Consider the following 8,566-nt stretch of genomic DNA (forward strand, 5'->3'; position numbering starts at 1 on the left):
TTATAGCCTTCTCCTTTCCTATATTGTTATTAGTAAATTCATAAGTAAGCTCTTGCCTTCAAAACTGAATTTCCTATCACGTATAGTTTTTGGAAATGTTTACTTTTATCCATATTGGTTATTGTCATATATTATACATTAAAAAATATAATTGTGTTTGCTATCAATCATTGTTGAGAAATAGCTTCTACAGCATTTAATGAAATAAGTTTAATACTTTTCATTCTTGGGTTATATATGCCTTGCCAATGGGGTTAAATTAGTTCACTTTGTTTTATCCAAGAGTTCACCAATTATTTGGCAAATTAATAAATAGGTTAATATTTGGGATGCCTGGGTGGCTCAGTGGTTGAGGTCTGCCTTTGGCTCAGGTCATGATCCCGGGGTCCTGGGATCGAGTCCTGCATCGGGCTTTCTGCATGGAGCCTGCTTCTCCCTCTCCCTGTGTCTCTGCCTCTCTATCTCTCTCTGTGTCTCTCATGAATAAATAAATAAAACCTTAAAAAAGAAGTACTTAAAGTTTTATAAATAAATTAATTAATTAATTAATTACTAAATTAATATTCAATCAATTGCAAACCATAACAATCCCACTACATAACAATCAACAATTTATGACTATTAAAGAAGAAATATCAGTGAGACTGACTCTTTCAAGTATATATTATATAGTTATATTTCTATGTATTATGTATAAATATTTATATATACATACCTACAATTCCTGGCACATTATATTAATATAGATATAAAAATATATAAGCTATTTTTGAACATCATAAATATATGTGTATATACACATATATACACAAATTTAACAATAATTAGAAGGAAACAGTTTAGAATGTCTTTTATGGGACATAATGTATATGGATCTATTTTATAAACTAACTAGAAGATGACTATGAAAGCAGGGATTAGATGTCATATCATTGTCACTTTTGCATTCCCAGTGAGTAATGCAGTGGACAGAGGAGGTGCACAGTAAATATTCTCTCTATTGCACCAGAGTTCAGGACTAACCTGCTAGTAGACTTTTAATACCAATATATCATACCATCTCATCAATACCAGCTCCAAACATAATAATCCTTTTTTTCCTATTTAAAATGATTCAAATCTTGACATAAAAATGAGTGTTCCTATTTGGAAAAATGATTTTTTTCAGTATGCACATATAATGATTTACCTGCCTTTATGAATCAAAAAATAAGAGAGTATTGAAGTTATGAATATTTCACATGTCAGCACTTGTGGATCAAAATATAACTCAACAGACATAATTTCTGAAAGGTCTACATAATTTTTTTCGTGTTTCTCATTAATACACTATGATGCAAAGTCATTGGCAATGCAAATTATTCAACATAAAATGAAAGATTAAATCAAATAAAAATGCAGTGTTAACTTTTAAAACCCATGTTTTAAAAATAAACATTCCACTGCCGTTTATGAAGCATCAAATAAAATAGTCACAGGAGTATCATCATAAATGTGACTTCACAGGAGTTAAAGTCATAAATTCCTTTCCAAACATTTATGAGGCTAAAAAAATAGAAGCTAGTATTTGAGAAGGCTGGAAATTGTTGTGTGACAAGAATTCCTAAACATTCTTTAGTCTATAATAGATTTTATTTTAAAAAAGAAATAAGTATATTGTTCAACTTTTACCTTAAACAGCAACAAAACTCCTATCAATATGAAAACATGTTTAATATGCTGTATTCAAATAATTTAACTGAATATAGTTCCCCGATGAGAAGGGTGTGGGTCTCTTTCAACATTAAACATAGTTTCTGAGTTGCTCCTTTCTCTACTCCAGTCATTGTTTATTGCTTGTCATCAATATCTGAATACATGTTGCCCTTCCCCATTTATTCAGCATTGTCTTAACAATGGCCAATGGAAGTTCATGAATGCTTAGGACAGTACCTTACATTAGCCATAGGAATTCTGTGAAAGTTAATTCTAAAATTTTGAAAGCCTCACTTGATCATTATTTATATGACTTTTCAGTGAAATGTAATGTGTTTTGATGCCACTCAACAAATTGGCATTTAATCCTTAAAGATAAGATGTATTACTTTATATTACTTTAATATATATTAACACAGTTTCAATTTGTTAGAAAAACCTAACCAAAAAAAAAAAAAAAAAAAAAAAGAGAGAGAGAGAGAAAAACCTATCCATATTTTACTTTAAAAAAAAAGGATTTCTGGTGTATTTTCTTCTGTTTATTCACCCAAGTAAATTTTACTAACACTTTATCAATTTACACTGAAAAACTACATTAACTGTGACATATTAATTTGTTAAGAAAGGAAATCTTCAAAATTTCAGAGATTGACATTTAGGAAGATTTTTTTTTTTCTCCAATCAATTTAGATTCTATTCTGTCTTCATTAAAATCCTAACATTATCTTAACACAATTTCGAGGTACTTGTTTTTTATTTATTTCTAAATATTCTTTCAATAATATTAATTTTTTAAGGGTTCATTTATTTATTTGAGGTGTGAGTGGAGGAGGGGCAGAGGAAGAGTGAGAGAGTGAGAGAATCCCAAGCAGACTGCGCTGAACATGGAACCTGCCTGGGAGCTTCTTAATCCTATGCCCCTGAGATCAGGACTTCAGCTGAAACCAAGAGTCAGAGGCTTAATGGACTGTGCCATCAGGTGCCTTTGTCAATTATATTATTTTAAAAGGCATTTTTTTCTCATATTTTGTCATGAGGTTTTTCAGTTATGAAAAGTGAAACTGATTTAAATGCATTTATCTAGTTTCTTGCACCTGGTCACATTACCAGCTTGCTCTTAGTTTGAATAGTTTTCTTCTTGGTTGATTTTTTTTTTTTTAATTTTCTAGGTAAACATACCAGAACTTCTCAAAGCAATGATGTGTTTATTTCTAATCACTCCTGTGCTCTCTCTCTCTCTCTCTCTCTCTCCCATATATGTACATAAACATAGATATAAATCAATATATATTTATATATAATCACCTTTTCTGAATTTTAAATGATAGTGTCTAATTGGTTTAAAAAAACACTTTCTGGGATTCCTGGGTGGCGCAGCGGTTTAGCACCTGCCTTTGGCCCAGAGTGCGATCCTGGAGACCCGGGATCAAATCCCACGTCGGCGTCCCGGTGCATGGAGCCTGCTTCTCCCTCTGCCTGTGTCTCTGCCTCTCTCTCTCTCTCTCTCTCTCTCTCTCTCTGTGTGTGACTATCATAAATAAATAAAAATTTTTTAAAAATTAAAAAAAAAAAAACACTTCTTGGGGATCACTGGGTGGCTCAGCGGTTTAGCGCCTGCCTTTGGCCCAGGACGTGATCCTGGAGTCCCGGGATCAAGTCTCACATCTGGCTTCCTGCATGGAGCCTGCTTCCTCTGTCTGTGTCTCTGCCTCTCTCTCTCTCTCTGTGTCTCTCATGAATAAATAAATAAAATCTAAAAAAAAAAAAAAAAAACTTTCTTATATAATTCTGTTCCATTTATTTATTGCTCCATAGCCAATCACCCTAAAACTTAGTGATTTAAAACTATAAAATCATTTTACTACTTCTCACAATCTCGATGGGCAGCATTCAAGAAGGCCTTGACTAGGTATTTCTTGCTTGGGTCTCCAATATGGTTGCAGTCTGTTGCTGGCTTCCAGGAGCTGCAGTGGTGGGGCTGGGAAGCACTGAACTAGAGGTTGGCTAGATATCCCTGTCTTATAGCCTCTTTCTATGGTCTTAGCATAGCATGGGCTAGTTTGAGTGTCTTCTAGGCATGGATCAACTTTCCATCATATCCAAATTCTTCTTTCTCCCCACTGATTTCAGAACATGAAGACTGTTTACTTGTTACCTGGAGGCTTTGAGGGTGAGTGTTTCAGAGAACAAAGCATAAACTTTATTAGCTTCCATGACCTAGCCATGAAAGACAGCTCATATCATTTCCAAAGTACTCTATTTCTAACAACAAAAAGTTCATTTACCTTTGTAGTAAGAAACACAGGCTCCACCTCTTGATGAAGTTATTGCCAAATAATTGAGAACCTCATTTTTAAAATGAGAGTTTTGGTATTTTGTAAGATTTTTGCTCTTTACTTTTGTTTGTTTGTTTGTTCTTGTTTTTGTTTTTGCTCTTTACTTTGAATAAATATTGAGAAAAATTCCTTCCATTTTTCATTTATTTGAATTTTTCATTTCCTATAATTAGAAAGTATTTTAAAATTTCTATCAGCTTCTGGGACATCTGGGTGGCTTAGCAGTTGAGTGTGTGCCTTTGGCTCCGGGTATGATCCCAGAATTCGGGATCGAGTTCTGCATCAGGCTCCTTGCAGGAAGCCTGCTTCTCCCTCTGCCTATGTCTCTGCTTCTGTGTGTGTGTGTCTCATGAATAAATGAATAATCTTTTAAAAAATTAAAAAATAAAATTTCTATCAGTATCTATCAATATAATAAATATGTTTGTTGCATTCCAAAAATATTTAATGTTACCCATGTGCCAGGATCCATGATAGATCTTCAACACAGAAATGAAACAGGCAAGGTCACTGTCCTTCAGCAGCTAAGACATGCCAGGTATGCTGAATCATTTTAATTATTATTTATAACTATAAATTATCTTTTGGTCAGAGAACTACCCAACACACTACATTTTGCTGAGCAATTTTCTGTTATACTTTGTCTATTCACCCTTTTCTTCTTCCTTCAGACCTGAAAACTCCCAGTTTCAATTCCCATTTAATAATCTTGGTTCCTATTCTACTGGGCAGGGGTTGGTGGGGGGAGCTATCAGTAGGCATATGCAATATCATTTTGTTATAAAAATTTCCCCATAAAGCTCTACCTCCATATCCATTTCATATCCGGTTACAATGGATGAATTATTCCTGCTACTCTTTTTCCTCCTTCATTTCTATACTAGAACATATTCCTTGACATACCCCAATATTATGATCCTCCAGTTAATTCCACTTTTTCTTAGATTATAAATTTTTTGTTTGTCTACTGGATCGTCATTATCAGAATAGAAATACAGTATTGTATCTCTCATTTAATTTTTAATTTAATTTTTCTTAAATATTTTTATTTTTTTGAAAGAGAGAGGGAGCATGAGCAGGGGGAGAAGCAGTGGGAGGGGAAGAAGCAGCCTTCCAGCTGAGCAGGGAGCCCAATGCTGTGGTGCTCGATCCTAGGACCCCGGGATCATGACCTGAGCCCAAGGCAAACACTCAACTGCTAAGCCACCCAGATGTCCCAGATGCTGATAGAAATTTTAAAATACATTCTAATTATAAGAAATGAAAAAATTCAAATAAATGAAAAGTGGAAGGAATTTTTCTCGATATTTATTCAAAGTAAAGAGCAAAAACAAAAACACTTAACCAACTGAGTCACCCAGGTGTCCCTGTAGCTCTCATTTCAAAACAAATTGTGTGAATCCATGTGTTCTTCCCTTTACTGTTTTGATTCTCCTTATAGCAAAACATTTAGAAGGGCTTACTAAACTAAAAGTTTTGACTTTCTCTGATGACATTCACCTTTGGATCCATAGTAATCAGTATCTTTCCCCACAGACCACTGAAACTGTTTTGTATAAGTCAGCAATATGTTGCTGAATCCAACAGACATTTCTTAGTTCTCAGCTTACTTCACTGTAGCATTTGACACAGAAATGCACTTATTGAAATATTTTTTTTCCAATTTTAAACTCAGGAGAGTGTCTCAACTTCGTTAACCTATTTTGTCTTATGGTCTACTAAAAACATAGAAATTTAAATTTATTTAAGTTTCTAAATATTTTTTGGTAAAAAAAAATTGAATATCAGGGACAGAATAATCCTTAGAACAAACACATTTTAAGCAAAATATACTTAACCTTAAAATGTAATTAATATTATTCAGAATTCTCTTTCATAAAATCAATTAGGAAGGTTTCCATTAATATCCCTAACCATGATTAGTTTCATCAATATGGAATTACCTATTTGTAAAGATATGCTAGAATTCTGCTCCCCATTCACCTTCTAGATGGGAACAAAAACATTAGAAGTAGGTCTGCAATCCATTTTCTTCCTTTATCAGGAATAGTCAGGTAAAGTAAGAAAGATGATCTAGTCAAATCCCCTTATAAGATGTTAATGATATATCTCCTTGATAACATTAATGTTATTTACTAGTAGAGAGTCTTTATTTAGTCTGCCTAAGTTAGATTAGGTTTAACCAGTCCAGTATCTATAGATTTATGGGAAATGGCTCCCTGAAATTTTCATGTAAGCTATGTGGTTATTGGAGTTAAAAAAAAAAAAAAAGAAGAAGAAGAAGAAAAAAAAGAATGTGTGTTATCACTGAGATAGATCCCTTTTACGTAAGTAGTACTGCATGGCCGCTCAGCAGCTTCATATGTTAAACCTGGTCCAAAAGCCATTTATGCATGGCAAGAGAAGGTCTGGGAGATGGCAATGAAATATTGAACTCTGTGCTTCCCTGTCTCTTGCAATTACTCATGTACATAAAATTATTAGAATGCTTGGGATTGGTTAGATTTCTGATTCTCATGCATCTGATTTGGCAATCTGGCACTTTGTCCTATTTTACCAACCCTGGCATCAATTTTTAATCATAATTTAAGTCTTCAGAAAGATACAAGAATAGTACAAAAATCTCCTGTATATCCATTAACCAGAATGGTTTATATTTTATTTGTCCACTCTCATAGAAATATATATGTATATTTTGTGTATATATATATATTCATATATATGTTAAAGTTAGATACGAAATGAAGAGCAGATTAAAAAATTTCCTGAGCAGACAAAACCAATTATGTCACATAAGCAAAACTTAATTTAGTTTATTCTGCAAAATAAGTAAAACATAACTGGGTTGCTTCTTGTAAATGCTTCTAAAAATCATAAACAAAACAAGCTGTTCCCCAAAAATGGCATAATGTAAGCACTTTTAAACAAATAATTAAATCACCTGTCACTAGACAAACTTTAATGCTATAACCAATCATTATAAAAAATAAACAGCTTCTGTATTTTCACTATAAGCTATCCTGGAACAATATACTAGAGTCTTACTCCACTGTTGGTTTAGAGCTCCCAGTTCACATGCTGTTTTAATATGCAGAGTAAACTCTTCCTAATTATTATTTTATTAACCTGATGCTTTTAGTTTTGCTTTTGTTGGATTCTTGAGAGTGTAATGAAATCAAGATCATATAATAATAATGAAAACATTGTCCTTTTCAATGTGTTGACATTATGGACATAATGGAAAAGTTATGATGAGTAAAATTGTTGGTATCTCATCATGAATCAAAGAAGTAGCACCAAAATGTAATGGTAATCAATGTATTGTCCACTCTTATAAATTTTCAGGGGGTAAAAAAAGCCCATTTTACTTAAGAATGTCCTTGGTGAAGCAACAAAATTGTTAAATGTATTAATCCTAGCCTTTGGATATACCTCTTTTTTAATATTCTGTGTGAATAAGTGAGAAATAGGTATAAAGGTCTTATAATGCATACAGAGGTATGATGAATGTCTTGAAAAAAAGCACTTGAACATTTCTTTGAAGTACGAAAACTAGCTGCTTTTTCATGGAATATTTTTTCCTTGCAAGGATCCATGACAGCCAAATTATGGTGATTCTGGATTGAGTATTTGGCAGATATTTTCTTAAATATGAATGAATTGAATCTGTCAGTTTAAGGAAATTGGTAATATGTGTTTCCAATGATAAAATTCAAGCTTCAAAGATGAAGTTAGAATTGTTGGCAACTTGTATCCACCACTGTGACTTTGACATATTTCCAAAGTCTAAAGGTTTTCAGAAGAGATCAGTGGTGATAAAATATTTTGTAATGAAATAGGTCTATATATGAAATATCTAAAACCTCAGTCAACCATTCATATTTAATATAATTATTGGTAGATTTAGAGTCTGGTTTAACACTTTGCTATTTCCCTTCTGTTTGTCCCACCACTTTCTTTTTCTTTTTCTGTATCTCTTTCTCCTGCTTATATTGTTGTAAATAAGTATTCTTTATTATTCTATTTCTTCTATTGGCAGTTTAGCCAATCCTTTTGCATCATTTTTCTCTATTAGGTCTTAGGATATGCATCTTTAATTCATTATAGTCTATTTAGAGTTCATTTTGTACTCATAGTTTGAAATAAATACCTTATAAAGTATATCTATATTTACCCTCTGATACACTCTGCTATTTTTGTCATCTATGGCATATCTACATATATCTGTATAATATTATATGTGAAATATATCATTATGATGTATATGAAAAACTCCAAACTTTTCAGAGCATGTAAAGTTGATTTAAATCAAATAATATTAAGTAATTAGGGGAAATACAAATTAAAAAATGAAGGAACCAATTTATCCATAAGGAAAACATTTAGATGCTTTTGCAGTATAAATTCTGATAAGTCTATGGTTTATGTTTACCATTTACCTATCTACGGAGCATGAAGTTATTATATTTCTGCAAAACAAAAAAAATGTTAGCAACTAAGATATTATAAATATAGTGTTAAATCTGACCAAAGGT

The sequence above is a fragment of the Canis aureus genome, chromosome 38 (assembly GCF_053574225.1).
Source record: "Canis aureus isolate CA01 chromosome 38, VMU_Caureus_v.1.0, whole genome shotgun sequence".
NCBI lineage: Eukaryota > Metazoa > Chordata > Mammalia > Carnivora > Canidae > Canis > Canis aureus.